Genomic DNA, 14,562 nt, shown 5'->3' with positions numbered 1-14,562 from the left:
AGTGAGCATGGCAAAAGCTTTGAGGTTAGAGTCGTGAGGACCCAGACTCTAGCTGCGACCTTTGGCAATTTCCTCATCCACAAAATGAAGATAAGTGTGACTCAGAGGCTGACTGTGAAGACGAATAAAATCTGTAATGTGTCCAGTGACCAAAACCACACAGGTGTTCAGTAAAAAACCTCAGAGGTATTACAAAACCAGCTCCAGATCATAGAGCCAGCAGAGCGTCAAGTACAAAGTCACCTTCTCCAGCCCTCAGTGTGTTTATTCCCTTTATCTTCATATATTTTCCAGCTAAAGTCTCTCTTTTTTAAGACACTTTAGTTGTAAAGTTTTTCCAGAACACTGAAAACTCTATCCATGACCCCTTGGTTTCCAGAGGCAGGTGTGCTCAGCTGTCATGGATATCTTCTCCGTGTCTGTCTGTCTTTCCCTCCCCTCCCCTCCCCTCCCCTCGTCTGTTGCTTTTCCTCTGTGTGTCTCTTTGGTGGAGGGCAGGCCATCTTGACTCTCCATACCTTTGTCCTCCTCCAACCACAGACCCTAAGAACAGTGTGTGTGCTGGGTGTGGTTCTGGGGGATGCACTCCTCTGTGTCACCCACTTAGTCCTTAAAGAGCCATTGCTGGACATCCCTGGGGGGTCCAGTGGTTAGGGATCCACCTACATGTGGGATCCGGGAAGATCCCACGCACCGGGAGCAACCAAGCTCTTACAACGCAACTACTGAGCCCACGCACCTAGAGTCGGTGCTGGGCAGCAAGAGTCACCATCACAAAGAGAAGCGCGTGCACCGCAACTAGAGAAAGCCTGAGCACAGCACTGAAGACCCAGTGCAGCCAAAAAGTAATAAATAAATTTTAAAGAGCCATTGCTTTCATTACTGTGGTCCAATCAGCATTCCAGAGGCACTCTTTCCCCCTCCCCGTACCCCCTCAATTCCCCTCAGGTTCACCCTGCCTCCGTCAGCCCCAAGAGCTCCAGGAAGATCAGCATGAGAGGAATACAGGGTATTTGCTCCTTGATCTCACTGGAAGAACGTGCCATCACTGTTGGAGGCAAGAATGACAAATGCCCATTTATGACAAAGTGTCAGGACATTCTCTGCACAGATGGTTTTAGGAGGGTTCTAGCTGGGCTTCGGGGACTTCTCAAAGTCTGCTGGCTGCCTCTGGGGATTGAGATTGGCCATTTGACCTTCAGTTCTGGGTTAGTGCCATTCATAGGTGATAGTATGGGGTCTGTCACTGCCTGTCAGGGGGTACCTCAGAGGACTCAGAGGCAGGGTGTCTTGGCCTACGATGGCCACCTTCCCAGGTGGGAGGTCAGAGGCTTTGACCTTTCTGTGGCCAGTGAGGCAGGACATGCCCACACCTGTAAGGCAGAGACTAGAGGATTGGAGTACCAAGGAGATCTGGGTTATTAGTGCTAATCGGTTCTTCTTATACTCATGGCATCTTGATGTACAAAAACAAGCAATAAAACATAAAAACCAAAGATTTTGGAACCAGATCAACCTCTGTTGGAATCCAGACTCTTGGGCTTCCCGATGGTGAGGTCCTTGACAGTGGCTCTCCCCTTAGGTTCCTTGTCTTTCTTGTAGAACTAGAGATTAGCCACTGTAAGTAAAAAAAAATGCAACTGCTCTGTACATAGTAGGTGATCACTGAATGTTAATATCCTTTCCTTTTCTCTTTCCTAAACTTGGATTATCTTTGACATTATTCTTATAGCAATCCTTGGACATAAACAGGGAGAATATTTGTATTCCCGTTTTAGAAATGAGAAAATGGGATTTGCATAAGATCATAGGAACAGGGCTGGGTCTGGACCCCAGAAATTGATGCTGCAGTAGAACTGCTATGGAAGAAGACAAGCTGAGCTTTCATCCTGGCCCTAGCCCTGTTTGCTGGGTGACCTCCCTGAGCCTCAGTTTCCTCACCTGTAAAGTGAGGATAATAAGAGAGCCTACCTCCAAATGTTATTGTGAGGATAAAGGAGCTAATATTTATAAACTGCTTAGACTGGCCAATAATAAATAGTGCGTGCTAAGCTGCTTCAGTCCAACCCGACTCTTTGCCACCCCATGGACTGTAGCCCATTAGGCTCCTCTGTCCATGGGGATTCTCCAGGCAAGAATACTGGAGTGGGTTACCCTTCGCTTCTCCAGGTAATCTTCCTGACCTAGGGACTGAACCCGCGTTTCTTATGTCTTCTGAATTGGCAGGTGAGTTCTTTACCACTAGTGCCACCTGGGAAGCACATAATAAACCGTAGCTCTGATGATTAAATGAAACTTACAAAGCCCTCTCTCAGGGGCTTATTTTTGGATATTGTCTTGGGACATTCTGGGAAAGTGTCCTTTTGAGTCCTGTGTGTCCTGAATCTTAATGAGGGATGCTGTTGTGCTGTGCTTAGTTGCTCAGTTGTGTCTGACTCCTTGTGACCCCCTGGACTGTACCCCGGCAGGCTCCTCTGTTCATGGAATTCTCCAGGTAAGAATACTGGAGTGGTTTGCCATGCCCTCCTCCAGGGGATCTTCCCAACCCAGGGACTGAACCCACATCTCCCACATTGCAGGCAGATTCTTCACTGTCTGAGCCATCAGGGAAGTCCAAGAATACTGGAGTGGATGGCCTATCGCTTCTCCAGGGATCCTCCCGACCCAGGAATTGGACCGGGACCTCCCGCATTGCAGGCGGATTCTTTACCAGCTGAGCTACCAGGAAAGCCCTAATGAAGGGTAAAGGGAGTTAATCAGTATCCATCTATGTCCAGTTAGTTCCCCCTGACAGGAGGGTATACTGTGTGGGCGTGTGAGTGCATGTGTGTTGTTAGAAACCAGGGTGGGCTCCCTGGAGCAGGCATCACTCAGGCAGCAGACCTGAGCTCGCCATCAGTCGCCATCTCCCATGTGTATGTATCTTTTTCTGACAGTGGCTCAGGGAGAGTCTGCTCTTAATATTCAACTGGCAATGACAGGCGCCAAAATTTGATTTATATCCATGGTAACTGTCACCCAGGGGAACAGCGAGAAAAAGAGTCTTTTCTTCCCATCCTTGTCAAACAGAGCCAGTGCCCAGAGACCATCGGGTCTGGCTCTCCTTCTGGCTGGCCCCAGCTTGCCTCTCCAGAGATGTGTATGTCTCTTCCTCATCTCTCCCTCCCAGGGAGCCCCAGCTTATGGTTCGAGGCTGCAGATCAGCAGACCTGAAGGCAAGAGAAAAAGGACCCAGCCTTCCTGCCTTTGAAAACTTCCCTGAAGTGCTGCGTGGGAGGCTTGGGGAATCCGTCATATTCCAGATAAGGCTGAATTGCTCAAAAAGCTTGCATTTGTGGTAGCTGGTAATTTTGCCCCCGAAGACTGGTGGTGGTGGAGGGGGCAGGGGAGATGCTTGACAGAACTTTCTGGGGTGGGAAGGCCTCCTCCCTCTCTCTCCTCACTCCTGAGGCTGCTGGCATGTCTTCTCTGAGGTATTTTTTTTTATGGGAAGGGGTTTTCATCCTCATCTGCTTCTGAAAACTTCTCTGTAGAGAAGTAAGGATGTTCTGGTACCAGATGGACGGGGAGAGCCACACCCTGACTGATCTGGACAACTTTGTTGAGATCTGATTTGTCTTGATGGGCTCAAGCAGTAAAATATGATTTGATTTATAAATTTGTTAGTCAGTTGGGCTTAAGTCGTGGGCTGGTTGCTTTGGAAACTTTGAGACAGATCAGAGCATTGTTTTGTAACTTACGTTCCTTAAGACTCTGGTCCTGAGAAGTAGTTCATGAACAAACAGGTCTATGGTTATGTACATTTGGAAACTGGTTCATACTCTACTCTGTTTTGTGTTTTGACCTCGCTGCTCAGCTTGAGGGACCTTAGTTCCCCGACCAGGGATCGAACTTTGACTGCTATAGCAGTGAAAGTGCTGATTCTACCACTGGATCCTCGGGAATTTCCCAAGGTGGTTCAGTTGCTAAGTGGAGTCTGACTCTTGTGAGTCCATGGACCATAGCCCACCAGCCTCCGCTGCCCATGGGATTTTCCAGGCAAGAGTACTGGAGTGGTTTGCCATTTCCTTCTCCAAGGGGTCTTCCTGACCCAGGTATCGAACCCGGGTCTCCTGCAATGCAGGTGGATTCTTTACTGTCTGAGCCACCAGGGAAGCCCATAAAGGGAATCCATACAGGGCTTTCCCATACTCTATCCCTTTATTGGACCATTACAACACATAGAACATGTGGAAATGCCCTGAGATGTGGTATATTTAAAGAAACTATTGCAGCATTATCTAAGTTCATGTTCCCAAACATTCTTTACCAGAATTTTTGTTTTGCACTCACATTTGTTCCATAAAACAAACCTGGGGAATGGCTGGAATGGAGATTCCCACTGGTCCTAATGCAGATCTTGCCAATAGCATGATTTCAGAATACAGCTGGAAGGAAACATAGGATCTAGCTGAGATGAAGAGGACTGTGTGGCCCATTTCCCCCATATTCCAGAATCACGGAGCTGTAAGTCTTCTTAGTGAGGTTGTTGTTGGAGGTTGGAAAGAATGAAAAATGCCCATTGAACTGAGAAGGTAGGTATCCTGAGGAAAAATGAGGCAGGCAGCTCCATATAATCAATGTATCAGTTTATTACAGGGTAATTTACTGACAGGGTAGATTTGGGCAGACAACTATCTGAAAGCTGCACAATTTGAAAGTTAACCTAAGGTAGGGGGTAGGTGCCTGGAAACTGGACATACATTTCTAAGTCAAGATTTATGACAGGTAACTAGTCTCGTGGGTGCTGGGAAAATATCAGCAAAGGTCCTCATCATTGTTTAGGGACTAACAGAGCGTAGAGTCCACCTGGTTCTAATGATTATTAAATAGTATCTATTACTTACAAAACCCCTGCCAACATGAAGTGATTTACTGCTCAGTGCAGTCCTGGGGAGGGTCAGTGGAAGGACAGGAGGAACTGAATGGATCCAAGATGGTGTCAGTTCGGTTACACTCACAGCTAATGGATTGGGGATGGGAGGCTGGCTGGGAGAGCCTGGAAGAGGGCTGTCTGCCTTCTCCTCACACAGGCCTAAGGTTGGAGACTTCACTGCCTCCTGCGGGATCCATTTGCGAGCTTGTTACGAAGCTCACCTTCCTGTACATCTGTAAAGTGGTGTCCCAGCCCCTGGAGTCATGGAGCCGAGCTCAATCCACTGTGGATTGTTATCCCTTCAGTCTGGAGAAGGGAATGTCTACCTGCTCCAGTATTCTTGCCTGGAGAATTCTAGGGACAGAGGAGGCTGGTGGACTACAGTCCATGGGGTTGCAGAGTCAGACACGACTGAGCAACTAACACACACACATCCCATCAGTGGCTCAGTGGAGCCCTCACATTCCTCTCTGGGGGCTTTTTTTCTATGTCTTCTGTGTTGCTTATGTAACGTGGTCTAGAGCTGCTCACGGTCATGTTTTCATTCCTGGGAAGCCCCAGCAGTAGCCTAAAATGCCTCAAATATGCTGTTTCATTTTGTTTCGTTTCAAGAGTTTTAATTTCTTCTATTTACCTATAATCCCACTCTCTCTCTCTCTTTTTTTGACATTGGGTATGGTAATGACGGGGCCTCCCAGGTGGCACTAGTGGTAAAGAACCCAGCTGCCAATGCAGGAGATGGAAGAAGTGCAGACCCCATGCCTGGGAGGGGCGGAGATCTCCTGGAGGAGGGCACGCCAACCCACTCCATGATTGTGGCATGTTTTGAAGCGGGTGTTTTTAGGTTTATTTTGTTTGGAATTGGATCAACTTCTTGAATCTCTAGATTAACGTCTTTCACTAAATTTGAGAAGTTTTCAGCAATTATTTCTTGAGTATCCTTTAGCCCCACACTTTCTCTTCTTCAGCCAACAGTACAAATGTTACATCTTTGGTGTAATCCCCCAGGTCCCTGAAATTCTGTTCATTTCCTTTCAGTTTATTTTTTCTCTGTTGTTCGTATTGGATAATTTCTGTTACCCTATCTTTAATTTTACTGATTATTTCCTCTGCCAGTCATATCTACATTGTGTTATTTATTTCAGTTGTATTTTTCAGCTCTAAATTTCTAGGTGGCTCTTCTTTATATCTTATATTTCTTGGCTGAAACTTTCTATTTTTTTAATGTGTTTTAAGCATGTTCATAATCAAAGTATTTTATGATGCTGCTAAAAATCCTTGTTAGACAATCCCAACATCCATATCATCTTGTTCCATCGTTGATTGCCTTTTCTCATTTAAGTTGAGATTTTCCTTGTTGTAGGTATGATGAGTAATTTTCAGTTTTATCCTGGACATTTGGGTGTTGGGTGTTATGTTGGGAGACTCTAGATCCTATTTACCCTTTCTCTGCAAGCAGTTACCCTGTTTAGGTGAACCCACAGACCCAAGTAGGGATGGATGTTCAGTTTCCCACTGGATCCCACTCACACCATCCCAGTAGAAGCAGGTCACCGCCTCACACTGCCAAGCCTTGTCTCACTGCCAGTGAATGGAGATGGAAGTTCCATTTTCTACTGGGCCCTGCTTGCTGGAGGCTTAGAAAGAAAGAGGCAGTTTAATTCATTTTACAAATTGAGCCTAGGCATTCTCCTCCATGGGGTCCCTAGGGGGGCCTTGTCTCAAGTGGTCCATGTGACCTAACCTTTCTGAGTGGCTAGGACAGTGTTAGTTTTTAATAAGGCAGCGCCAGACAAGGGCTAGAATCCCCTCCCCACATCTGCCACCCAAAATGTGGTGCCCAGAGTGGTCTGTAGCCTGGAAATAACAGTCCCCATGGCTCCTCCTGGGAAAGCAGTTAACACTGCAGGGAAAGGGAACTCTATCCGCCTAGCCATTCCCTCCCCTCCACACTGTCACTCCCACCGTGTATTCTGAGTGTCTGCTGTGCCCTCTGGCTGGTGCTGCTTCTAGGGAGTCTTGAGATCTGAACTGTGCGGTCAAGGAGCTCACAGCCTAGTGTGTGTGTGAATGTGTGTTTGTGTGTGTATGTGTGTGTATGTATCTGAGTGCACATCCAGGTAAAGGGAAAGTGAAAAGTGAAAGTGTTAGTCACTCTGGCGACCAACTCTTGCGACCCCATGGACTGTAGTCCGCCAGGCTCCTCTGTCCATGGGGTTGTCCAGGCAGAGTACTGAGTGGGTTCCCATGCCTTCCTCCAGGAGAGTCTTCTCAACCCAGGGATCGAACCTGGGTCTCCCACGTGGCAGGTCGAGGTGTGCTGTGTGGAGCTACAACACGACTAAAGAAGCAGAGGAGGCCCTGGAGAGTCAGGGAGGGATCCCCAGAGAGGGCTGACCAGGGGTGGTCTGTGTATGTAGAGGTGTGGGAAGGGCCTTCCAGGTGGAGGGAACAGCATGAGCAGAGGCCAGGAGTAAGGAAGAGTGTGGGCACTTGCACCCCTCAGTGAAGTCCCTACTGAGAGCCCAGCTGTGTATGGAGAAGCCTCTTTGTATATTTAAACCAGGGAATCTGATACTTTACAATGGAACATATAGTTCTGGGCACTGCTGGACTGAGGCAGTCTAATTTATTTTACAAATCAATAAGGACCAGGAGGACCTCAGTGACATTTTTATTGAGAGAATAGGGTCAACATGTAATCATCTTCCATTGAGAAAATTCATCAGCATGGGAAATTACAGAGTGTAAGTTTCTGAGATTTTGAGCTGCTTTCTGGGTAGACAAGGGCTGTCCTCTGTGGATGTTGGGGGGACAACTTCTCTGGTATTTTCAAGAGCCCTTCTCCTGGCTTGTGATACTGCATGGTCGGCTAGTCCATTTAATTCATTCATGTTAAGTGTTCATTCAGTGCTTTCTGGGTAGTCTGGGCCTTGTGCCCTGAGCTGTTCAGTTCAGTTCAGTTCAGTCGCTCAGTCGTGTCCGACTCTTTGCGTTCCCATGAATCGCAGCACGCCAGGCCTCCCTGTCCATCACCAACTCCTGGAGTTCACTCAGATTCACGTCCATCAAGTCAGTGATGCCATCTAGTCATCTCATCATCTGTTGTCCCCTTCTCCTCCTGCCTCCAATCCCTCCTAGCATCAGAGTCTTTTCCAGTGAGTCAACTCTTCGCATGAGGTGGCCAAAGTACTGGAGTTTCAGCTTTAGCATCATTCCTTCCAAAGAAATCCCAGGGTTGATCTCCTTCAGAATGGACTGGTTGGATCTCCTTGCAGTCCAAGGGACTCTCAAGAGTCTTCTCCAACACCACAGTTCAAAAGCATCAATTTTTCACACTCAGCCTTCTTCACAGTCCAACTCTCACATCCATACATGACCACAGGAAAAACCATAGCCTTGATTAGATGGACCTTAGTCAGCAAAGTAATGTCTCTGCTTTTGAATATGCTATCTAGGTTGGTCATAACTTTTCTTCCAAGGAGTAAGCGTCTTTTTATTTCATGGCTGCAATCACCATCTGCAGTGATTTTGGAGCCCCCCAAAATAAAGTCTGACACTGTTTCCACTGTTTCGCCATCTATTTCCCATGAAGTGATGGGACCGAGTGCCATGATCTTCATTTTCTGAATGTTGAGCTTTAAGCCAACTTTTTCACTCTCCTCTTTCACTTTCATCAAGAGGCTTTTTAGTTCCTGTTCACTTTCTGCCATAAGGGTGGTGTCATCTGCATATCTGAGGTTATTGATATTTCTCCCAGCAATCTTGATTCCAGCTTGTGCTTCTTCCAGTCCAGCATTTCTCATGATGTACTCTGCATAGAAGTTAAATGAGCAGGGTGACAATATACAGCCTTGAGGTACTCCTTTTCCTATTTGGAACCAGTCTGTTGTTCCATGTCCAGTTCTAACTGTTGCTTCCTGACCTGCATACAGATTTCTCAAGAGGCAGGTCAGGTGGTTTTGGTATTCCCATCTCTTTCAGAATCTTCCACAGTTTATTGTGATCCACACAGTCAAAGGCTTTGGCATAGTCAATAAAGCAGAAATAGATGTTTTTCTGGAACTCTCTTGCTTTTTCGATGATCCAGCGGATGTTGGCAATTTGATCTCTGGTTCCTCTGCCTTTTCTAAAACCAGCTTGAACATCAGGAAGTTCACGGTTCATGTATTGCTGAAGCCTGGCTTGGAGAATTTTGAGCATTACTTTACTAGCATGAGAAGAACTGCACAAAAAAGATCTTCATGACCCGGATAATCATGAGGGTGTGATCACTCATCTAGAGCAAGACATCCTGGAATGTGAAGTCAAGTGGGCCTTAGAAAGCATTGCTACGAACAAAGCTAGTGGAGATGATGGAATTCCAGTTGAGCTATTTCAAATCCTAAAAGATGATGCTGTGAAAGTGCTGCACTCAATATGCCAGCAAATTTGAAAAACTCAGCAGTGGCCACAGGACTGGAAAAGGTCACTTTTCATTCCCATCCCAAAGAAAGGCAATGCCAAAGAATGCCCTGAGCTGAGTGTTTGTAAATAATCACTCATAACCTTTGGGACACTGACATGGAGTCATCAAGCTCAGCAAAGAGTGCAATGATAGGAACATGGGGACTGGTTGGAGACAGAAGCATCCTCGAGTTGGGTGATTGGAACGAAGAGGGTTTATGCAGGTGCAGGCAGGATATGGAAAAACTGCAGGGTGGTACAGCAGCTTGCTGGTCACACTGGGAACCTCCATCACTCATGGACGTGAAAGGAGTAGTTATAAGTCCTCCAAGACAAAGAGGCCACCTGGCAGGAGCCAGGACTTTCATGTGAAGAGCAGGACTGTGTGGAGGAAGTGGGGGAAGCCAAACCTTGGCTCCTCTTCTCTCGCGTCCATTAGCTAAACCTGAGGGAACCAGAAGGCAAGAGGGCCTATTGGTATAACCCAGAGAGGTGAGCCTCCATCTGCTGATGGGCACAGAGCAGAGTTGGGGGGAGGGAACACAGAGCAGGGTGGTGGGGAGGCAGCACAGAGCAGGGTTGGGGGGAGGCAGCACAGAGCACCACACCCTGGGTGTTTTGGAACAGCAGTAATGTCCTGTCCCCAGTGCTGGAGGCCAGAAGTCCGTAATCAGCTGTTGGCGGGCCGTTGCCACTGCAGGTGCTGGGGAAGGAAGTCCCAGGCCACTCCCCTGGTTAGTGGTAGTTGCTTGGTTGCAGCAGCATCACTCTAGTCTTCACATGGCAGTCTCCCTATGTGTGTGTCCAAGTCCCCTTTTTTATGAGGACACCAGTCATGTTGATTTGGGGTCCACCTCGTAATTTAGCTAATTACATCTCAAATACGGTTTCATTCTAAGTTCTTGGAGGCCAGTACTAAAACATATTAAATTTTAGGAGATTAAGATCAACCCGTCACAACCTGTGTCCTGAAAGTTGGGTAGGGATTCACCAGGCAGGCAAGCACGTGTATGTGTGTGTGTGTCCTGAAAGATTGATAAGGATTCACCAGGCAGACAAACACACGTGTGTTTGTGTGTGTGTGTGTTTGTGGTGGGGCTGGGGGTAGAGCTATTACTTAAGAGGCCTACGAGCCACGTGTTTGGGGCCTGTGAGCACTCACACTTGAAGGTGGCTTTGGAGGCCCTGTGATCTGGTCTCTCCTTTCTCCTCACCTTCCCTGAGAGCTCCCACCCACTTGGATTCCTCCACGCACTGTCCTGGCTGGCAGGTCTCTCTAGAGCATCTGCCTGCATCTGTGGGGATTGATGCTTAAATAACTTGGGGGCTTCTTTAAGAAAGAAGATAAAATTAGATATGAAAGTCAGTGAGGAGCAGAGAGAGCCGGGACCAGGTTGGAGGGGCTTGTTGGCCGTGGTGTTGAGTGTGGCCTTTACCCCAAGGACACTGGGAGCCCTGAGAGGTGTCCAGCTGGGGAGCAACCATCGGATCTGTATTTCAGAAGCTCTGACTCTCACTGTGATGTGAGGATGAAAGTGGGAGGAGACACAGCCACCCCCTCCCCTCAACCCCTGGTGGAGTGAAGGGACACAGAGGCTGGCCTCCTCTTGTCTCCTCCCTGTCTGGCACTCTCATTGATGACTTGCTCTCACTAACAAGCTGTGGGACATGGACAAGGGCTTACCATGCTGGGTCTCAGCTTCCCCATCTGTTTCCTCAACTTCATGCCAGTTTCTTAGTGCCTTCCAACCTTTCTTCGTGGATCCAGTGCAAAGCAGAGTTAAGTCTCTCCTCACTTCTTACAACCATTGGTCCTGGTTTTGAGGATGTGCCTCCTTCCTGGGGCCTCTGCTGGAAGGAGTTCAGAAGTTCTGTTCCATTGACCAGCTTGCCTCCTGAGGGGCCATGGTGAAGGTCTCCCCCTGAGGCCCAGCAGGCCTGTGGGTTCAGGGCCAGTGTCTGCCACGGGGGATCTTGTTCCTGCTGCTCACTGCCTGGTCCTCCTTGGCTCTCCTGGAGATTGGTTACTGCCAGCTGCTCTTCCCAGGGCCTCAGGAGAGTCCCCCACTGGCCCAACCTCAGTGATGTCTCTGAGAAGAGGAGAGAAGCCCAGGAAAGGGCCAGGAAGGCCGGGAGTGGGTGCAAGTGGCAAGTCTTGTGTATGTCAATTCAATTGCCAGGCCTCCTGGATGTGTGAACAGCCTCCAGCCAACCCTCTCTGCTCTGTATTACACATGCCTGCTGATTCTTCTGTAAAGAATGCAGGTGGGGGATCTGCCTGGGAAGATTCTTAGCATCTTTGGGTGAGTGGCTCTTTGCACAGCTGCATAAAATCAGTGAGGCCTCTTGGATGGTGAAGGTGAGAAGGGAGTAGCATGAGGGGCAGGAGCAGTTGTCATTCCAGGTGGGAGAGGCTGGGCTCAGTGAGAATGTATACATGGGCTGCTAGGATTCATGTTTCCAAAAGTTGGAGCAGTAAAATCTGATTTGGGAGAAGGCCATAAGGGCTTCCTGCTATGCAATTATTTCAGTGATGGAGGGTCACAATGGGCTAGACAGACAGGGTGTTACATGCACCTGTTTAATTCTTACAGCAACCCTAACAAGTCATACTATTAATATACCCATTTTCTAGATGAGGAAACCGAGAGTGAGAAAGGTTAAGTACTGGCCAGAGGTCATACAGCTGGAAGATGCAGAATCAGGATGCAAACTCAACTCTGCCTTCTGCCAAGGCCTGGATGTTTATACCAGGCTGCCCTGCAGCCTCTAAAAGTGTCTTGACAGTTGAAGCAGAATTGGGCCCAGAGGCCAACTGAGGCCAAACCAGGGGTTATTTGCCTTGGAGTCCCCACCCCAGGCCTGCTGTGCTGGCCCTTGCTTGGGTTACCACGCTCTATCTCTCAGGCAGCCCCGCAGGACAGGCTGGCCACTTGGGAGTGCCCAGCCCTGGGCAAGCCCTGGAGGGAACAAGGCTGTGGAGAAACGTCTCCTGGCTCCCTCTCCCCCACACAGGGAGCAGCGGTTGCTACGCAGCCTTGTTTGTTCAAGGCTAGCCAGGCGACGAGCAGAAGTGTGCCAGCAGCGAGGCCAGTGGCTGCCCCCAGCACTTGTCCAGACGGGAGGCCAGCAGCCCAGGGCTGCAAGGCTGGGCCGGGGCCGGGGCAGGCCAGGTGTGGGGCTGCCCCGTTTTCATCTCCCTGGACCCACGGCAGCAGCATCTGCAGAGAGACCGTGGGACCTGGACTCCTCTGGTGACAGGGGTCTGGCCTCTGGATGGAGAGGTGACAGGTAATGTGTCTGCCAAGCTGTGGGTGCGGGGATGGGAAAGGAAGGTGAATCAGGGTGCCTGAAGTCCTTGGTGGGGTGTCAAGGAGCTGATCTGGAGCAAGGATGAGGATGCGCTAAGAGGAGGGATACCCAGCTGTGATGGAGTCTGAGTCACTGCCGGGAAGTGCCTTCCCCTCTCTGGGCCTTGCTGCATCAGCTTTGCACAGGGAGGTTGGGTCCCTGCTCTCTGAGTGGAGACCCAGGAAGGGGGAGCTGTCCCGGGCTGTCCCCACCCCCGGCCACAGCCTCTGCCAGAGCTGGGGATCAACACTGCATGGTTCAGGCGCCCAACCAGCTGAGGCTCCCCACGAGAGGGACGTGGGTAGGTGTGCATGCTATGAAGAACGTTAAGGGTACGGGGAACTCATGTGAAATGGAAGGGTTCTGGGTTTGAATTCTGGCTTTACTTCTTACCTGCTGTGTGGACTTAAGCTCCTTCCTCTCTGAGCCTCAGTTTCCTCACCTGTGAAGTGGGGGTTAAATAAAACCTCCCTTGGCACTGCTTGTGAAGCGTGGAGATTGTAAGCCCCTGTGCTAGTCAGAGGCCACTTCTCGTCATGCTGTTAGTATTGGAGAGATGACCCCGTTCCTTCCCAGAACAGACTTCAGCTTCCTGAAACTGAGGCTTTGCCAGCCAGCCCTCCTGGACAAGGGCCCATGCTGGCCCAGGGGCCTCAGCGGGCTGATATGTCCTCGGGAGCGCTGGGAGGACTGGGGAGGGCCGTGCTTGGTGGGGGGGTCACTGAGGTTGGTCTCTGAGCATGGGGTGCTGGCTCCAAGCGGGTGGGCAGGGGCGAGTCATCCGGCTGGCCCTGAACCCGTCAGGCCTGCACTGCTCTCCACCACATCCTGGGAGGATGGAGCCTGCAGCTCCCCGACCCCAGGTTGGCTGGATCCCAGGACTGGCTCTGTTTCAGCCCCTGGAGGCTTGCTCTGACAGATTTGAAGGAAGAGCATGTAGTGGGAGCAAGGGACGCAGAGACGTCAAGCTGGGCTCTGGAGAGACTTGCCTCTGAAGGCCTCCCAGTGCCCCCAGGGCCACTGCAGAGGCCCCGGACTCTGCTCAACCAGTGTGGATACTTAGAAGTTGATTACTGCATGCTGAACCTCTTGCAGATAGAGGAATGTTTAGAACTCACAGTTTAAAGAAGAGTGAATGTCTATGTAGCCACCACCACCAGGTCAGGAAATAGACATCCAGGCAGGACCCTAGAACTGGCCCCCATGGAGCAGTCCTTGTCACAGCCGCCTACCTCACAGGGTCAATCATATCCTCATTTTCCCTTGTTTTTTCATAAGGTTTTCCCATCTATGTATGTTTTTCTAAATGCTCAATTTAACTTTGTCTTTCTTTGAACCTCCTATAAACAGAATCACACTCTATGTGTCTTCTGTGTTTGACTTCTTCCACTAAACATTACTCTGTGCAGTCATCCTTGGTGTTGAGTAGAGATCTGGTTTGTTCATTTCCATTGTCATGGAATATTCCACGGCGTGAATACACCACAACTTATGTCTCCGTTTTCCTGTGGGGCGTTGAGATGATTTCCAGATTTTGTGAGTATCAACAGAACTGCTGTGAACGTTCTCTTCCTTTTTCCTTAGTTCACGCATGCGAGGTTTGCTCTAGGGTAGATGCCTAGGATGAAACTGCTGGGCATAGGGTTTGCACTTCTTTCCCTAGCGGTTGACCCATTTACACCTCACCCACCGCACATGCTCTGTGTCTCTTCAACACTCGGTACCATCTACAATTTTAATTTTTGGCAACCTTTGCAGATGGGCGGTAGCATCTCATTCTGACGTTAATTTGCCTTTCTGTGATGATGAGGAAATGAACACCTGCCCTCGCCTTTCTTCCTCCTCACTTT

This window comes from Oryx dammah, unplaced genomic scaffold (assembly GCF_014754425.2).
Source record: "Oryx dammah isolate SB20612 unplaced genomic scaffold, SCBI_Odam_1.1 HiC_scaffold_25, whole genome shotgun sequence".
In the NCBI taxonomy this organism is placed as follows: Eukaryota; Metazoa; Chordata; class Mammalia; order Artiodactyla; family Bovidae; genus Oryx; species Oryx dammah.
This window is presented reverse-complemented; position numbering follows the sequence as displayed.